The following is a 15517-nucleotide window of genomic DNA, read 5'->3' as shown; positions in this document are numbered from 1 at the left end:
AAACGAAACGCAGTCGGTAGGACTCGAACCTACGCTCCCAGAGGGAATCTGATTTCTAGTCAGACGCCTTAACCACTCGGCCACGACTGCCCGTCGCAGCAGCGTCTCTCTACAAGTGAAACTGCTCCTTTTAAAGCAACCTGGCGGCAGAAAACGCCATGGCCTCACTCGTTTCTGTAGTGCTTCCGTGGCCAGCACAGTAGCCGTTACGACAGTGTATTAATTTTCGCCTGGACAGGGGCTTAAACCCGGGACCTTTCGGTTGTCGGTCTAGCGCTCTGCTTGACTCAGCTATCCTGTCCCTCTGCCAAGCATGGTGGTACAGCTGCAATGTGTGCGAGTGATTTGCGTGTCGTAATTACTGGCTTGGGGCTCCAATGGCGACTTCACCGACTTCCCACTGACGCACCGCTGACGCTAGTTTTCTGTCGTCTTAAACGATGGACATACTTCCAAGCAGCAGCGAGATCTTACGAGAAGACACGCTGCACCACTGCTTTTGCCACACTCAAATGACTCAATTGCGATACTTAAAAAGAAATGAATGCTCGCTCTGTCCAACACTTTCAAGTACATGTGCGTACTCACGAACACGGCGACTGCGCGAGGAAATGACGGCGGTGCGCTCGTGGGCCTGCGACGGATTTCTGCATTACTAGCTTCCGTGCGAGATGAACCGATAGCCATAGGAAGCAGAGCCCGCCGCGAAATTTAGTATCTTTAAACATAAATCTTCGTCTTGCTGAGAGAGGTGGCACTGGTTTGCATTGGCATTCACCCATGCATGTCACATGTGCGCGAAACTTTCTGCTCGTTTGTACGCAAAATCGCACGCAGCCGGTAGGATTCGAACCTACGCTCCCAGAGGGAATCTGATTTCGAGTCAGACGCCTTAACCACTCGGCCACGACTGCCGCTAGCACAAGATTCTCCCGACACGTGCACCTGCTGCCGTTTAGAGCACTGCAGTGCCAGGGAACGGCGTAGCTGCATTTTTTTCCGTAGTGCTTTCACCGCTTGTAGGCGAGCCGCTACCAAAGTATTAAAATTTCCGCCCGGACAGGGACTTGAACCCTGGACCCTTAGGTTAAAAGCCTAATGCTCTACCGACGGAGCTATCCGGGCTCATGTTATCTCCACGTCACTTCCCACTATGCTACGGACACACTGCCTCATGTCGTTTACTGTTGGGCAATCATTGCATGGAGCTGTTACTAATTAAACGTCCTCTGAATGCTCTCTACGAACTCATCACGCTGGGCTCGTAACTGTCTATCGAAGAAAGCTGACACACGATGAAAATCAAATTGCAGCAGCTTTTACGTCTCATACGTTGAAGCAGAGGAGCTTCGTGTTTTGTCGACACTCACTTGCCAACTGGAAAATTCACAAGCGTCTCGAATGCAATGTTTCCCACGTGTTTGCCCATTTCACGGTTCCGTTGGAGACGCTCTTCGCGTCTTGACACAAAAACGAAACGCAGTCGGTAGGACTCGAACCTACGCTCCCAGAGGGAATCTGATTTCTAGTCAGACGCCTTAACCACTCGGCCACGACTGCCCGTCGCAGCAGCGTCTCTCTACAAGTGAAACTGCTCCTTTTAAAGCAACCTGGCGGCAGAAAACGCTATGGCCTCACTCGTTTCTGTAGTGCTTCCGTGGCCAGCACAGTAGCCGTTACGACAGTGTATTAATTTTCGCCTGGACAGGGGCTTAAATCCGGGACCTTTCGGTTGTCGGTCTAGCGCTCTGCTTGACTCAGCTATCCTGTCCCTCTGCCAAGCATGGTGGTACAGCTGCAATGTGTGCGAGTGATTTGCGTGTCGTAATTACTGGCTTGGGGCTCCAATGGCGACTTCACCGACTTCCCACTGACGCACCGCTGACGCTAGTTTTCTGTCGTCTTAAACGATGGACATACTTCCAAGCAGCTGCGAGATCTTACGAGAAGACACGCTGCACCACTGCTTTTGCCGCACTCAAATGACTCAATTGCGATACTTAAAAAGAAATGAATGCTCGCTCTGTCCAACACTTTCAAGTACATGTGCGTACTCACGAACACGGCGACTGCGCGAGGAAATGACGGCGGTGCGCTCGTGGGCCTGCGACGGATTTCTGCATTACTAGCTTCCGTGCGAGATGAACCGATAGCCATAGGAAGCAGAGCCCGCCGCGAAATTTAGTATCTTTAAACATAAATCTTCGTCTTGCTGAGAGAGGTGGCACTGGTTTGCATTGGCATTCACCCATGCATGTCACATGTGCGCGAAACTTTCTGCTCGTTTGTACGCAAAATCGCACGCAGCCGGTAGGATTCGAACCTACGCTCCCAGAGGGAATCTGATTTCGAGTCAGACGCCTTAACCACTCGGCCACGACTGCCGCTAGCACAAGATTCTCCCGACACGTGCACCTGCTGCCGTTTAGAGCACTGCAGTGCCAGGGAACGGCGTAGCTGCATTTTTTTCCGTAGTGCTTTCACCGCTTGTAGGCGAGCCGCTACCAAAGTATTAAAATTTCCGCCCGGACAGGGACTTGAACCCTGGACCCTTAGGTTAAAAGCCTAATGCTCTACTGACGGAGCTATCCGGGCTCATGTTATCTCCACGTCACTTCCCACTATGCTACGGACACACTGCCTCATGTCGTTTACTGTTGGGCAATCATTGCATGGAGCTGTTACTAATTAAACGTCCTCTGAATGCTCTCTACGAACTCATCACGCTGGGCTCGTAACTGTCTATCGAAGAAAGCTGACACACGATGAAAATCAAATTGCAGCAGCTTTTACGTCTCATACGTTGAAGCAGAGGAGCTTCGTGTTTTGTCGACACTCACTTGCCAACTGGAAAATTCACAAGCGTCTCGAATGCAATGTTTCCCACGTGTTTGCCCATTTCACGGTTCCGTTGGAGACGCTCTTCGCGTCTTGACACAAAAACGAAACGCAGTCGGTAGGACTCGAACCTACGCTCCCAGAGGGAATCTGATTTCTAGTCAGACGCCTTAACCACTCGGCCACGACTGCCCGTCGCAGCAGCGTCTCTCTACAAGTGAAACTGCTCCTTTTAAAGCAACCTGGCGGCAGAAAACGCCATGGCCTCACTCGTTTCTGTAGTGCTTCCGTGGCCAGCACAGTAGCCGTTACGACAGTGTATTAATTTTCGCCTGGACAGGGGCTTAAACCCGGGACCTTTCGGTTGTCGGTCTAGCGCTCTGCTTGACTCAGCTATCCTGTCCCTCTGCCAAGCATGGTGGTACAGCTGCAATGTGTGCGAGTGATTTGCGTGTCGTAATTACTGGCTTGGGGCTCCAATGGCGACTTCACCGACTTCCCACTGACGCACCGCTGACGCTAGTTTTCTGTCGTCTTAAACGATGGACATACTTCCAAGCAGCAGCGAGATCTTACGAGAAGACACGCTGCACCACTGCTTTTGCCGCACTCAAATGACTCAATTGCGATACTTAAAAAGAAATGAATGCTCGCTCTGTCCAACACTTTCAAGTACATGTGCGTACTCACGAACACGGCGACTGCGCGAGGAAATGACGGCGGTGCGCTCGTGGGCCTGCGACGGATTTCTGCATTACTAGCTTCCGTGCGAGATGAACCGATAGCCATAGGAAGCAGAGCCCGCCGCGAAATTTAGTATCTTTAAACATAAATCTTCGTCTTGCTGAGAGAGGTGGCACTGGTTTGCATTGGCATTCACCCATGCATGTCACATGTGCGCGAAACTTTCTGCTCGTTTGTACGCAAAATCGCACGCAGCCGGTAGGATTCGAACCTACGCTCCCAGAGGGAATCTGATTTCGAGTCAGACGCCTTAACCACTCGGCCACGACTGCCGCTAGCACAAGATTCTCCCGACACGTGCACCTGCTGCCGTTTAGAGCACTGCAGTGCCAGGGAACGGCGTAGCTGCATTTTTTTCCGTAGTGCTTTCACCGCTTGTAGGCGAGCCGCTACCAAAGTATTAAAATTTCCGCCCGGACAGGGACTTGAACCCTGGACCCTTAGGTTAAAAGCCTAATGCTCTACCGACGGAGCTATCCGGGCTCATGTTATCTCCACGTCACTTCCCACTATGCTACGGACACACTGCCTCATGTCGTTTACTGTTGGGCAATCATTGCATGGAGCTGTTACTAATTAAACGTCCTCTGAATGCTCTCTACGAACTCATCACGCTGGGCTCGTAACTGTCTATCGAAGAAAGCTGACACACGATGAAAATCAAATTGCAGCAGCTTTTACGTCTCATACGTTGAAGCAGAGGAGCTTCGTGTTTTGTCGACACTCACTTGCCAACTGGAAAATTCACAAGCGTCTCGAATGCAATGTTTCCCACGTGTTTGCCCATTTCACGGTTCCGTTGGAGACGCTCTTCGCGTCTTGACACAAAAACGAAACGCAGTCGGTAGGACTCGAACCTACGCTCCCAGAGGGAATCTGATTTCTAGTCAGACGCCTTAACCACTCGGCCACGACTGCCCGTCGCAGCAGCGTCTCTCTACAAGTGAAACTGCTCCTTTTAAAGCAACCTGGCGGCAGAAAACGCCATGGCCTCACTCGTTTCTGTAGTGCTTCCGTGGCCAGCACAGTAGCCGTTACGACAGTGTATTAATTTTCGCCTGGACAGGGGCTTAAATCCGGGACCTTTCGGTTGTCGGTCTAGCGCTCTGCTTGACTCAGCTATCCTGTCCCTCTGCCAAGCATGGTGGTACAGCTGCAATGTGTGCGAGTGATTTGCGTGTCGTAATTACTGGCTTGGGGCTCCAATGGCGACTTCACCGACTTCCCACTGACGCACCGCTGACGCTAGTTTTCTGTCGTCTTAAACGATGGACATACTTCCAAGCAGCTGCGAGATCTTACGAGAAGACACGCTGCACCACTGCTTTTGCCGCACTCAAATGACTCAATTGCGATACTTAAAAAGAAATGAATGCTCGCTCTGTCCAACACTTTCAAGTACATGTGCGTACTCACGAACACGGCGACTGCGCGAGGAAATGACGGCGGTGCGCTCGTGGGCCTGCGACGGATTTCTGCATTACTAGCTTCCGTGCGAGATGAACCGATAGCCATAGGAAGCAGAGCCCGCCGCGAAATTTAGTATCTTTAAACATAAATCTTCGTCTTGCTGAGAGAGGTGGCACTGGTTTGCATTGGCATTCACCCATGCATGTCACATGTGCGCGAAACTTTCTGCTCGTTTGTACGCAAAATCGCACGCAGCCGGTAGGATTCGAACCTACGCTCCCAGAGGGAATCTGATTTCGAGTCAGACGCCTTAACCACTCGGCCACGACTGCCGCTAGCACAAGATTCTCCCGACACGTGCACCTGCTGCCGTTTAGAGCACTGCAGTGCCAGGGAACGGCGTAGCTGCATTTTTTTCCGTAGTGCTTTCACCGCTTGTAGGCGAGCCGCTACCAAAGTATTAAAATTTCCGCCCGGACAGGGACTTGAACCCTGGACCCTTAGGTTAAAAGCCTAATGCTCTACCGACGGAGCTATCCGGGCTCATGTTATCTCCACGTCACTTCCCACTATGCTACGGACACACTGCCTCATGTCGTTTACTGTTGGGCAATCATTGCATGGAGCTGTTACTAATTAAACGTCCTCTGAATGCTCTCTACGAACTCATCACGCTGGGCTCGTAACTGTCTATCGAAGAAAGCTGACACACGATGAAAATCAAATTGCAGCAGCTTTTACGTCTCATACGTTGAAGCAGAGGAGCTTCGTGTTTTGTCGACACTCACTTGCCAACTGGAAAATTCACAAGCGTCTCGAATGCAATGTTTCCCACGTGTTTGCCCATTTCACGGTTCCGTTGGAGACGCTCTTCGCGTCTTGACACAAAAACGAAACGCAGTCGGTAGGACTCGAACCTACGCTCCCAGAGGGAATCTGATTTCTAGTCAGACGCCTTAACCACTCGGCCACGACTGCCCGTCGCAGCAGCGTCTCTCTACAAGTGAAACTGCTCCTTTTAAAGCAACCTGGCGGCAGAAAACGCCATGGCCTCACTCGTTTCTGTAGTGCTTCCGTGGCCAGCACAGTAGCCGTTACGACAGTGTATTAATTTTCGCCTGGACAGGGGCTTAAACCCGGGACCTTTCGGTTGTCGGTCTAGCGCTCTGCTTGACTCAGCTATCCTGTCCCTCTGCCAAGCATGGTGGTACAGCTGCAATGTGTGCGAGTGATTTGCGTGTCGTAATTACTGGCTTGGGGCTCCAATGGCGACTTCACCGACTTCCCACTGACGCACCGCTGACGCTAGTTTTCTGTCGTCTTAAACGATGGACATACTTCCAAGCAGCTGCGAGATCTTACGAGAAGACACGCTGCACCACTGCTTTTGCCGCACTCAAATGACTCAATTGCGATACTTAAAAAGAAATGAATGCTCGCTCTGTCCAACACTTTCAAGTACATGTGCGTACTCACGAACACGGCGACTGCGCGAGGAAATGACGGCGGTGCGCTCGTGGGCCTGCGACGGATTTCTGCATTACTAGCTTCCGTGCGAGATGAACCGATAGCCATAGGAAGCAGAGCCCGCCGCGAAATTTAGTATCTTTAAACATAAATCTTCGTCTTGCTGAGAGAGGTGGCACTGGTTTGCATTGGCATTCACCCATGCATGTCACATGTGCGCGAAACTTTCTGCTCGTTTGTACGCAAAATCGCACACAGCCGGTAGTATTCGAACCTACGCTCCCAGAGGGAATCTGATTTCGAGTCAGACGCCTTAACCACTCGGCCACGACTGCCGCTAGCACAAGATTCTCCCGACACGTGCACCTGCTGCCGTTTAGAGCACTGCAGTGCCAGGGAACGGCGTAGCTGCATTTTTTTCCGTAGTGCTTTCACCGCTTGTAGGCGAGCCGCTACCAAAGTATTAAAATTTCCGCCCGGACAGGGACTTGAACCCTGGACCCTTAGGTTAAAAGCCTAATGCTCTACCGACGGAGCTATCCGGGCTCATGTTATCTCCACGTCACTTCCCACTATGCTACGGACACACTGCCTCATGTCGTTTACTGTTGGGCAATCATTGCATGGAGCTGTTACTAATTAAACGTCCTCTGAATGCTCTCTACGAACTCATCACGCTGGGCTCGTAACTGTCTATCGAAGAAAGCTGACACACGATGAAAATCAAATTGCAGCAGCTTTTACGTCTCATACGTTGAAGCAGAGGAGCTTCGTGTTTTGTCGACACTCACTTGCCAACTGGAAAATTCACAAGCGTCTCGAATGCAATGTTTCCCACGTGTTTGCCCATTTCACGGTTCCGTTGGAGACGCTCTTCGCGTCTTGACACAAAAACGAAACGCAGTCGGTAGGACTCGAACCTACGCTCCCAGAGGGAATCTGATTTCTAGTCAGACGCCTTAACCACTCGGCCACGACTGCCCGTCGCAGCAGCGTCTCTCTACAAGTGAAACTGCTCCTTTTAAAGCAACCTGGCGGCAGAAAACGCCATGGCCTCACTCGTTTCTGTAGTGCTTCCGTGGCCAGCACAGTAGCCGTTACGACAGTGTATTAATTTTCGCCTGGACAGGGGCTTAAATCCGGGACCTTTCGGTTGTCGGTCTAGCGCTCTGCTTGACTCAGCTATCCTGTCCCTCTGCCAAGCATGGTGGTACAGCTGCAATGTGTGCGAGTGATTTGCGTGTCGTAATTACTGGCTTGGGGCTCCAATGGCGACTTCACCGACTTCCCACTGACGCACCGCTGACGCTAGTTTTCTGTCGTCTTAAACGATGGACATACTTCCAAGCAGCTGCGAGATCTTACGAGAAGACACGCTGCACCACTGCTTTTGCCGCACTCAAATGACTCAATTGCGATACTTAAAAAGAAATGAATGCTCGCTCTGTCCAACACTTTCAAGTACATGTGCGTACTCACGAACACGGCGACTGCGCGAGGAAATGACGGCGGTGCGCTCGTGGGCCTGCGACGGATTTCTGCATTACTAGCTTCCGTGCGAGATGAACCGATAGCCATAGGAAGCAGAGCCCGCCGCGAAATTTAGTATCTTTAAACATAAATCTTCGTCTTGCTGAGAGAGGTGGCACTGGTTTGCATTGGCATTCACCCATGCATGTCACATGTGCGCGAAACTTTCTGCTCGTTTGTACGCAAAATCGCACGCAGCCGGTAGAATTCGAACCTACGCTCCCAGAGGGAATCTGATTTCGAGTCAGACGCCTTAACCACTCGGCCACGACTGCCGCTAGCACAAGATTCTCCCGACACGTGCACCTGCTGCCGTTTAGAGCACTGCAGTGCCAGGGAACGGCGTAGCTGCATTTTTTTCCGTAGTGCTTTCACCGCTTGTAGGCGAGCCGCTACCAAAGTATTAAAATTTCCGCCCGGACAGGGACTTGAACCCTGGACCCTTAGGTTAAAAGCCTAATGCTCTACCGACGGAGCTATCCGGGCTCATGTTATCTCCACGTCACTTCCCACTATGCTACGGACACACTGCCTCATGTCGTTTACTGTTGGGCAATCATTGCATGGAGCTGTTACTAATTAAACGTCCTCTGAATGCTCTCTACGAACTCATCACGCTGGGCTCGTAACTGTCTATCGAAGAAAGCTGACACACGATGAAAATCAAATTGCAGCAGCTTTTACGTCTCATACGTTGAAGCAGAGGAGCTTCGTGTTTTGTCGACACTCACTTGCCAACTGGAAAATTCACAAGCGTCTCGAATGCAATGTTTCCCACGTGTTTGCCCATTTCACGGTTCCGTTGGAGACGCTCTTCGCGTCTTGACACAAAAACGAAACGCAGTCGGTAGGACTCGAACCTACGCTCCCAGAGGGAATCTGATTTCTAGTCAGACGCCTTAACCACTCGGCCACGACTGCCCGTCGCAGCAGCGTCTCTCTACAAGTGAAACTGCTCCTTTTAAAGCAACCTGGCGGCAGAAAACGCCATGGCCTCACTCGTTTCTGTAGTGCTTCCGTGGCCAGCACAGTAGCCGTTACGACAGTGTATTAATTTTCGCCTGGACAGGGGCTTAAACCCGGGACCTTTCGGTTGTCGGTCTAGCGCTCTGCTTGACTCAGCTATCCTGTCCCTCTGCCAAGCATGGTGGTACAGCTGCAATGTGTGCGAGTGATTTGCGTGTCGTAATTACTGGCTTGGGGCTCCAATGGCGACTTCACCGACTTCCCACTGACGCACCGCTGACGCTAGTTTTCTGTCGTCTTAAACGATGGACATACTTCCAAGCAGCTGCGAGATCTTACGAGAAGACACGCTGCACCACTGCTTTTGCCGCACTCAAATGACTCAATTGCGATACTTAAAAAGAAATGAATGCTCGCTCTGTCCAACACTTTCAAGTACATGTGCGTACTCACGAACACGGCGACTGCGCGAGGAAATGACGGCGGTGCGCTCGTGGGCCTGCGACGGATTTCTGCATTACTAGCTTCCGTGCGAGATGAACCGATAGCCATAGGAAGCAGAGCCCGCCGCGAAATTTAGTATCTTTAAACATAAATCTTCGTCTTGCTGAGAGAGGTGGCACTGGTTTGCATTGGCATTCACCCATGCATGTCACATGTGCGCGAAACTTTCTGCTCGTTTGTACGCAAAATCGCACACAGCCGGTAGTATTCGAACCTACGCTCCCAGAGGGAATCTGATTTCGAGTCAGACGCCTTAACCACTCGGCCACGACTGCCGCTAGCACAAGATTCTCCCGACACGTGCACCTGCTGCCGTTTAGAGCACTGCAGTGCCAGGGAACGGCGTAGCTGCATTTTTTTCCGTAGTGCTTTCACCGCTTGTAGGCGAGCCGCTACCAAAGTATTAAAATTTCCGCCCGGACAGGGACTTGAACCCTGGACCCTTAGGTTAAAAGCCTAATGCTCTACCGACGGAGCTATCCGGGCTCATGTTATCTCCACGTCACTTCCCACTATGCTACGGACACACTGCCTCATGTCGTTTACTGTTGGGCAATCATTGCATGGAGCTGTTACTAATTAAACGTCCTCTGAATGCTCTCTACGAACTCATCACGCTGGGCTCGTAACTGTCTATCGAAGAAAGCTGACACACGATGAAAATCAAATTGCAGCAGCTTTTACGTCTCATACGTTGAAGCAGAGGAGCTTCGTGTTTTGTCGACACTCACTTGCCAACTGGAAAATTCACAAGCGTCTCGAATGCAATGTTTCCCACGTGTTTGCCCATTTCACGGTTCCGTTGGAGACGCTCTTCGCGTCTTGACACAAAAACGAAACGCAGTCGGTAGGACTCGAACCTACGCTCCCAGAGGGAATCTGATTTCTAGTCAGACGCCTTAACCACTCGGCCACGACTGCCCGTCGCAGCAGCGTCTCTCTACAAGTGAAACTGCTCCTTTTAAAGCAACCTGGCGGCAGAAAACGCCATGGCCTCACTCGTTTCTGTAGTGCTTCCGTGGCCAGCACAGTAGCCGTTACGACAGTGTATTAATTTTCGCCTGGACAGGGGCTTAAATCCGGGACCTTTCGGTTGTCGGTCTAGCGCTCTGCTTGACTCAGCTATCCTGTCCCTCTGCCAAGCATGGTGGTACAGCTGCAATGTGTGCGAGTGATTTGCGTGTCGTAATTACTGGCTTGGGGCTCCAATGGCGACTTCACCGACTTCCCACTGACGCACCGCTGACGCTAGTTTTCTGTCGTCTTAAACGATGGACATACTTCCAAGCAGCTGCGAGATCTTACGAGAAGACACGCTGCACCACTGCTTTTGCCGCACTCAAATGACTCAATTGCGATACTTAAAAAGAAATGAATGCTCGCTCTGTCCAACACTTTCAAGTACATGTGCGTACTCACGAACACGGCGACTGCGCGAGGAAATGACGGCGGTGCGCTCGTGGGCCTGCGACGGATTTCTGCATTACTAGCTTCCGTGCGAGATGAACCGATAGCCATAGGAAGCAGAGCCCGCCGCGAAATTTAGTATCTTTAAACATAAATCTTCGTCTTGCTGAGAGAGGTGGCACTGGTTTGCATTGGCATTCACCCATGCATGTCACATGTGCGCGAAACTTTCTGCTCGTTTGTACGCAAAATCGCACGCAGCCGGTAGGATTCGAACCTACGCTCCCAGAGGGAATCTGATTTCGAGTCAGACGCCTTAACCACTCGGCCACGACTGCCGCTAGCACAAGATTCTCCCGACACGTGCACCTGCTGCCGTTTAGAGCACTGCAGTGCCAGGGAACGGCGTAGCTGCATTTTTTTCCGTAGTGCTTTCACCGCTTGTAGGCGAGCCGCTACCAAAGTATTAAAATTTCCGCCCGGACAGGGACTTGAACCCTGGACCCTTAGGTTAAAAGCCTAATGCTCTACCGACGGAGCTATCCGGGCTCATGTTATCTCCACGTCACTTCCCACTATGCTACGGACACACTGCCTCATGTCGTTTACTGTTGGGCAATCATTGCATGGAGCTGTTACTAATTAAACGTCCTCTGAATGCTCTCTACGAACTCATCACGCTGGGCTCGTAACTGTCTATCGAAGAAAGCTGACACACGATGAAAATCAAATTGCAGCAGCTTTTACGTCTCATACGTTGAAGCAGAGGAGCTTCGTGTTTTGTCGACACTCACTTGCCAACTGGAAAATTCACAAGCGTCTCGAATGCAATGTTTCCCACGTGTTTGCCCATTTCACGGTTCCGTTGGAGACGCTCTTCGCGTCTTGACACAAAAATGAAACGCAGTCGGTAGGACTCGAACCTACGCTCCCAGAGGGAATCTGATTTCTAGTCAGACGCCTTAACCACTCGGCCACGACTGCCCGTCGCAGCAGCGTCTCTCTACAAGTGAAACTGCTCCTTTTAAAGCAACCTGGCGGCAGAAAACGCCATGGCCTCACTCGTTTCTGTAGTGCTTCCGTGGCCAGCACAGTAGCCGTTACGACAGTGTATTAATTTTCGCCTGGACAGGGGCTTAAACCCGGGACCTTTCGGTTGTCGGTCTAGCGCTCTGCTTGACTCAGCTATCCTGTCCCTCTGCCAAGCATGGTGGTACAGCTGCAATGTGTGCGAGTGATTTGCGTGTCGTAATTACTGGCTTGGGGCTCCAATGGCGACTTCACCGACTTCCCACTGACGCACCGCTGACGCTAGTTTTCTGTCGTCTTAAACGATGGACATACTTCCAAGCAGCTGCGAGATCTTACGAGAAGACACGCTGCACCACTGCTTTTGCCGCACTCAAATGACTCAATTGCGATACTTAAAAAGAAATGAATGCTCGCTCTGTCCAACACTTTCAAGTACATGTGCGTACTCACGAACACGGCGACTGCGCGAGGAAATGACGGCGGTGCGCTCGTGGGCCTGCGACGGATTTCTGCATTACTAGCTTCCGTGCGAGATGAACCGATAGCCATAGGAAGCAGAGCCCGCCGCGAAATTCAGTATCTTTAAACATAAATCTTCGTCTTGCTGAGAGAGGTGGCACTGGTTTGCATTGGCATTCACCCATGCATGTCACATGTGCGCGAAACTTTCTGCTCGTTTGTACGCAAAATCGCACGCAGCCGGTAGGATTCGAACCTACGCTCCCAGAGGGAATCTGATTTCGAGTCAGACGCCTTAACCACTCGGCCACGACTGCCGCTAGCACAAGATTCTCCCGACACGTGCACCTGCTGCCGTTTAGAGCACTGCAGTGCCAGAGGAACGGCGTAGCTGCATTTTTTTCCGTAGTGCTTTCACCGCTTGTAGGCGAGCCGCTACCAAAGTATTAAAATTTCCGCCCGGACAGGGACTTGAACCCTGGACCCTTAGGTTAAAAGCCTAATGCTCTACCGACTGAGCTATCCGGGCTCATGTTATCTCCACGTCACTTCCCACTATGCTACGGACACACTGCCTCATGTCGTTTACTGTTGGGCAATCATTGCATGGAGCTGTTACTAATTAAACGTCCTCTGAATGCTCTCTACGAACTCATCACGCTGGGCTCGTAACTGTCTATCGAAGAAAGCTGACACACGATGAAAATCAAATTGCAGCAGCTTTTACGTCTCATACGTTGAAGCAGAGGAGCTTCGTGTTTTGTCGACACTCACTTGCCAACTGGAAAATTCACAAGCGTCTCGAATGCAATGTTTCCCACGTGTTTGCCCATTTCACGGTTCCGTTGGAGACGCTCTTCGCGTCTTGACACAAAAACGAAACGCAGTCGGTAGGACTCGAACCTACGCTCCCAGAGGGAATCTGATTTCTAGTCAGACGCCTTAACCACTCGGCCACGACTGCCCGTCGCAGCAGCGTCTCTCTACAAGTGAAACTGCTCCTTTTAAAGCAACCTGGCGGCAGAAAACGCCATGGCCTCACTCGTTTCTGTAGTGCTTCCGTGGCCAGCACAGTAGCCGTTACGACAGTGTATTAATTTTCGCCTGGACAGGGGCTTAAACCCGGGACCTTTCGGTTGTCGGTCTAGCGCTCTGCTTGACTCAGCTATCCTGTCCCTCTGCCAAGCATGGTGGTACAGCTGCAATGTGTGCGAGTGATTTGCGTGTCGTAATTACTGGCTTGGGGCTCCAATGGCGACTTCACCGACTTCCCACTGACGCACCGCTGACGCTAGTTTTCTGTCGTCTTAAACGATGGACATACTTCCAAGCAGCTGCGAGATCTTACGAGAAGACACGCTGCACCACTGCTTTTGCCGCACTCAAATGACTCAATTGCGATACTTAAAAAGAAATGAATGCTCGCTCTGTCCAACACTTTCAAGTACATGTGCGTACTCACGAACACGGCGACTGCGCGAGGAAATGACGGCGGTGCGCTCGTGGGCCTGCGACGGATTTCTGCATTACTAGCTTCCGTGCGAGATGAACCGATAGCCATAGGAAGCAGAGCCCGCCGCGAAATTTAGTATCTTTAAACATAAATCTTCGTCTTGCTGAGAGAGGTGGCACTGGTTTGCATTGGCATTCACCCATGCATGTCACATGTGCGCGAAACTTTCTGCTCGTTTGTACGCAAAATCGCACACAGCCGGTAGTATTCGAACCTACGCTCCCAGAGGGAATCTGATTTCGAGTCAGACGCCTTAACCACTCGGCCACGACTGCCGCTAGCACAAGATTCTCCCGACACGTGCACCTGCTGCCGTTTATTTTTTTTTTTTTTTTTTTTTTTTTTTATTTTATGGCAGCATGAGGCAGGCGGAGGCAAAGCGGGCAGGGGTCAAAATCTCGAGGCCTGGCCGCGATGTCTCCACCCAGTCCTGTTGCTGAGGCGTGTCTTTATCATAGTTTTGAATAAGAAATTTTACATCTTGTGGATACGTAGATATATGCTGTTTTGCCTTCGAAATCCTGAACCAAAAGATGCTTCATTTGAAACAAAAAATTTATGTCATGCCGAGGCAATAGAGATTGAAGGTTATAGCTTTAGTGCTTTTCTCTTTTTTTTTTTTTTCTTTTTTTTTTTTTTTTTCCTCATCCACTGCTTCTCGGCAACCTAGCATACTTCTTTGTAATATATAATAAAGTTGTAGGAAGTAGTGGACCCTGAACCTGTATATTATTTTTTTTTAATTTCTGTTTAGTTTTTTTATTGTTATTATTATTATTTTTGTTTGTTTGTTATTTTTTTATTGTAAAAGAAAAATCTTCATGGAATGTGAAGAAGGAATTTTATGTTAAGGCACTAATTCCATAGCCTCCTTTCCTTCTTGAGATTAATAATAATAATAAAAAAGTATGTTCCCTTCCATGGAAACAAATGAGACTTCCTTCTCAGTCATAAAATGAATGTATAAGAAAACAATTTATCTTTAACCCTGCGATACTGGCTTTCGGCTTCGGCTTCTTCTGTGCAATAAACAAAATAGCCTTCTTTGCCAGCAGAGGATAAGTGATTGTAATATGAAACTGTAAAATTGTACTTCTCCCCAATTGTTTTTGTTTAAGCGTCGTTTCGCTTAAATAAACGATTTTTGTTTATCTCGTTGGCTTGTCAACCAATGCCCAGTCGCTCGAATACAATTTTAAGCATATTGCCGTAGTTTTTCTTGTGGTCTTTATATTTCAGGGCGGTATAAAAAGCACACTTCAAGTACATGTAAAAATCAGTGGAATTGTCATTTCCCAGGTGATTAATTATGTAATTCACATAGTGTCCCATTAACCAATGGACCGAGTTGTTTTTTGCTGCTGGAAAATAGCAAGTCTGAGGCCTGAGGAATGTAACAGGGGGAAAATTTTCCACCGAAGATCTCGTAAGAAAAGCCAGTTGTTCCCTAATCCAATTACAGAGTTGTAGATTGCCACCGCACGTGAATCTGTGCACTAACGTGTCGATCAATTTACATTTGAGACATAGGTTCGTGTCGCTAACGCCGATTGCATGTAACCTTTCATTGGTGCTTACGGTCTCATTCACTGTTTTATACCACGCTGACTTGACGTCCGATGGTAGACCACGCATATTAATATTTTT

General features: G+C 50.1%; 29 non-coding genes across 29 annotated transcripts; all 29 read right to left on the bottom strand.

Moving 5' to 3' along the window:
* Positions 1-8: 8 nt before the first annotated feature.
* Trnas-aga (transfer RNA serine (anticodon AGA)) lies at positions 9-90 on the bottom strand. The gene has a single exon. It is a non-coding gene; the product is annotated as a tRNA-Ser (tRNA).
* Positions 91-832: 742 nt separating this feature from the next.
* Trnas-cga (transfer RNA serine (anticodon CGA)) lies at positions 833-914 on the bottom strand. Its single transcript has one exon. It is a non-coding gene; the product is annotated as a tRNA-Ser (tRNA).
* Positions 915-1052: 138 nt separating this feature from the next.
* Positions 1053-1125, bottom strand: Trnak-uuu (transfer RNA lysine (anticodon UUU)). The gene has a single exon. It is a non-coding gene; the product is annotated as a tRNA-Lys (tRNA).
* Positions 1126-1478: 353 nt separating this feature from the next.
* On the bottom strand, positions 1479-1560 carry Trnas-aga (transfer RNA serine (anticodon AGA)). Its single transcript has one exon. It is a non-coding gene; the product is annotated as a tRNA-Ser (tRNA).
* A 742-nt stretch (positions 1561-2302) lies between these two features.
* Positions 2303-2384, bottom strand: Trnas-cga (transfer RNA serine (anticodon CGA)). Its single transcript has one exon. It is a non-coding gene; the product is annotated as a tRNA-Ser (tRNA).
* Positions 2385-2522: 138 nt separating this feature from the next.
* Positions 2523-2595, bottom strand: Trnak-uuu (transfer RNA lysine (anticodon UUU)). Its single transcript has one exon. It is a non-coding gene; the product is annotated as a tRNA-Lys (tRNA).
* Positions 2596-2948: 353 nt separating this feature from the next.
* Trnas-aga (transfer RNA serine (anticodon AGA)) lies at positions 2949-3030 on the bottom strand. The gene has a single exon. It is a non-coding gene; the product is annotated as a tRNA-Ser (tRNA).
* A 742-nt stretch (positions 3031-3772) lies between these two features.
* On the bottom strand, positions 3773-3854 carry Trnas-cga (transfer RNA serine (anticodon CGA)). The gene has a single exon. It is a non-coding gene; the product is annotated as a tRNA-Ser (tRNA).
* A 138-nt stretch (positions 3855-3992) lies between these two features.
* Positions 3993-4065, bottom strand: Trnak-uuu (transfer RNA lysine (anticodon UUU)). The gene has a single exon. It is a non-coding gene; the product is annotated as a tRNA-Lys (tRNA).
* Positions 4066-4418: 353 nt separating this feature from the next.
* Positions 4419-4500, bottom strand: Trnas-aga (transfer RNA serine (anticodon AGA)). Its single transcript has one exon. It is a non-coding gene; the product is annotated as a tRNA-Ser (tRNA).
* A 742-nt stretch (positions 4501-5242) lies between these two features.
* Positions 5243-5324, bottom strand: Trnas-cga (transfer RNA serine (anticodon CGA)). The gene has a single exon. It is a non-coding gene; the product is annotated as a tRNA-Ser (tRNA).
* A 138-nt stretch (positions 5325-5462) lies between these two features.
* Trnak-uuu (transfer RNA lysine (anticodon UUU)) lies at positions 5463-5535 on the bottom strand. Its single transcript has one exon. It is a non-coding gene; the product is annotated as a tRNA-Lys (tRNA).
* A 353-nt stretch (positions 5536-5888) lies between these two features.
* Trnas-aga (transfer RNA serine (anticodon AGA)) lies at positions 5889-5970 on the bottom strand. Its single transcript has one exon. It is a non-coding gene; the product is annotated as a tRNA-Ser (tRNA).
* Positions 5971-6712: 742 nt separating this feature from the next.
* Trnas-cga (transfer RNA serine (anticodon CGA)) lies at positions 6713-6794 on the bottom strand. Its single transcript has one exon. It is a non-coding gene; the product is annotated as a tRNA-Ser (tRNA).
* A 138-nt stretch (positions 6795-6932) lies between these two features.
* Positions 6933-7005, bottom strand: Trnak-uuu (transfer RNA lysine (anticodon UUU)). The gene has a single exon. It is a non-coding gene; the product is annotated as a tRNA-Lys (tRNA).
* A 353-nt stretch (positions 7006-7358) lies between these two features.
* Positions 7359-7440, bottom strand: Trnas-aga (transfer RNA serine (anticodon AGA)). Its single transcript has one exon. It is a non-coding gene; the product is annotated as a tRNA-Ser (tRNA).
* Positions 7441-8182: 742 nt separating this feature from the next.
* Positions 8183-8264, bottom strand: Trnas-cga (transfer RNA serine (anticodon CGA)). The gene has a single exon. It is a non-coding gene; the product is annotated as a tRNA-Ser (tRNA).
* A 138-nt stretch (positions 8265-8402) lies between these two features.
* On the bottom strand, positions 8403-8475 carry Trnak-uuu (transfer RNA lysine (anticodon UUU)). The gene has a single exon. It is a non-coding gene; the product is annotated as a tRNA-Lys (tRNA).
* Positions 8476-8828: 353 nt separating this feature from the next.
* On the bottom strand, positions 8829-8910 carry Trnas-aga (transfer RNA serine (anticodon AGA)). The gene has a single exon. It is a non-coding gene; the product is annotated as a tRNA-Ser (tRNA).
* A 742-nt stretch (positions 8911-9652) lies between these two features.
* On the bottom strand, positions 9653-9734 carry Trnas-cga (transfer RNA serine (anticodon CGA)). The gene has a single exon. It is a non-coding gene; the product is annotated as a tRNA-Ser (tRNA).
* A 138-nt stretch (positions 9735-9872) lies between these two features.
* On the bottom strand, positions 9873-9945 carry Trnak-uuu (transfer RNA lysine (anticodon UUU)). The gene has a single exon. It is a non-coding gene; the product is annotated as a tRNA-Lys (tRNA).
* Positions 9946-10298: 353 nt separating this feature from the next.
* Positions 10299-10380, bottom strand: Trnas-aga (transfer RNA serine (anticodon AGA)). The gene has a single exon. It is a non-coding gene; the product is annotated as a tRNA-Ser (tRNA).
* A 742-nt stretch (positions 10381-11122) lies between these two features.
* On the bottom strand, positions 11123-11204 carry Trnas-cga (transfer RNA serine (anticodon CGA)). The gene has a single exon. It is a non-coding gene; the product is annotated as a tRNA-Ser (tRNA).
* Positions 11205-11342: 138 nt separating this feature from the next.
* Positions 11343-11415, bottom strand: Trnak-uuu (transfer RNA lysine (anticodon UUU)). Its single transcript has one exon. It is a non-coding gene; the product is annotated as a tRNA-Lys (tRNA).
* Positions 11416-11768: 353 nt separating this feature from the next.
* On the bottom strand, positions 11769-11850 carry Trnas-aga (transfer RNA serine (anticodon AGA)). Its single transcript has one exon. It is a non-coding gene; the product is annotated as a tRNA-Ser (tRNA).
* A 742-nt stretch (positions 11851-12592) lies between these two features.
* Positions 12593-12674, bottom strand: Trnas-cga (transfer RNA serine (anticodon CGA)). The gene has a single exon. It is a non-coding gene; the product is annotated as a tRNA-Ser (tRNA).
* Positions 12675-12813: 139 nt separating this feature from the next.
* Trnak-uuu (transfer RNA lysine (anticodon UUU)) lies at positions 12814-12886 on the bottom strand. The gene has a single exon. It is a non-coding gene; the product is annotated as a tRNA-Lys (tRNA).
* Positions 12887-13239: 353 nt separating this feature from the next.
* Positions 13240-13321, bottom strand: Trnas-aga (transfer RNA serine (anticodon AGA)). Its single transcript has one exon. It is a non-coding gene; the product is annotated as a tRNA-Ser (tRNA).
* A 742-nt stretch (positions 13322-14063) lies between these two features.
* Trnas-cga (transfer RNA serine (anticodon CGA)) lies at positions 14064-14145 on the bottom strand. Its single transcript has one exon. It is a non-coding gene; the product is annotated as a tRNA-Ser (tRNA).
* Positions 14146-15517: the final 1372 nt, after the last annotated feature.

The sequence above is a fragment of the Schistocerca gregaria genome, chromosome 3, assembly GCF_023897955.1.
Source record: "Schistocerca gregaria isolate iqSchGreg1 chromosome 3, iqSchGreg1.2, whole genome shotgun sequence".
NCBI classification, from domain to species: Eukaryota; Metazoa; Arthropoda; class Insecta; order Orthoptera; family Acrididae; genus Schistocerca; species Schistocerca gregaria.
The sequence above is the reverse complement of the archived record's forward strand: the minus strand, read 5'-3'. Positions and strand labels throughout refer to the sequence as shown.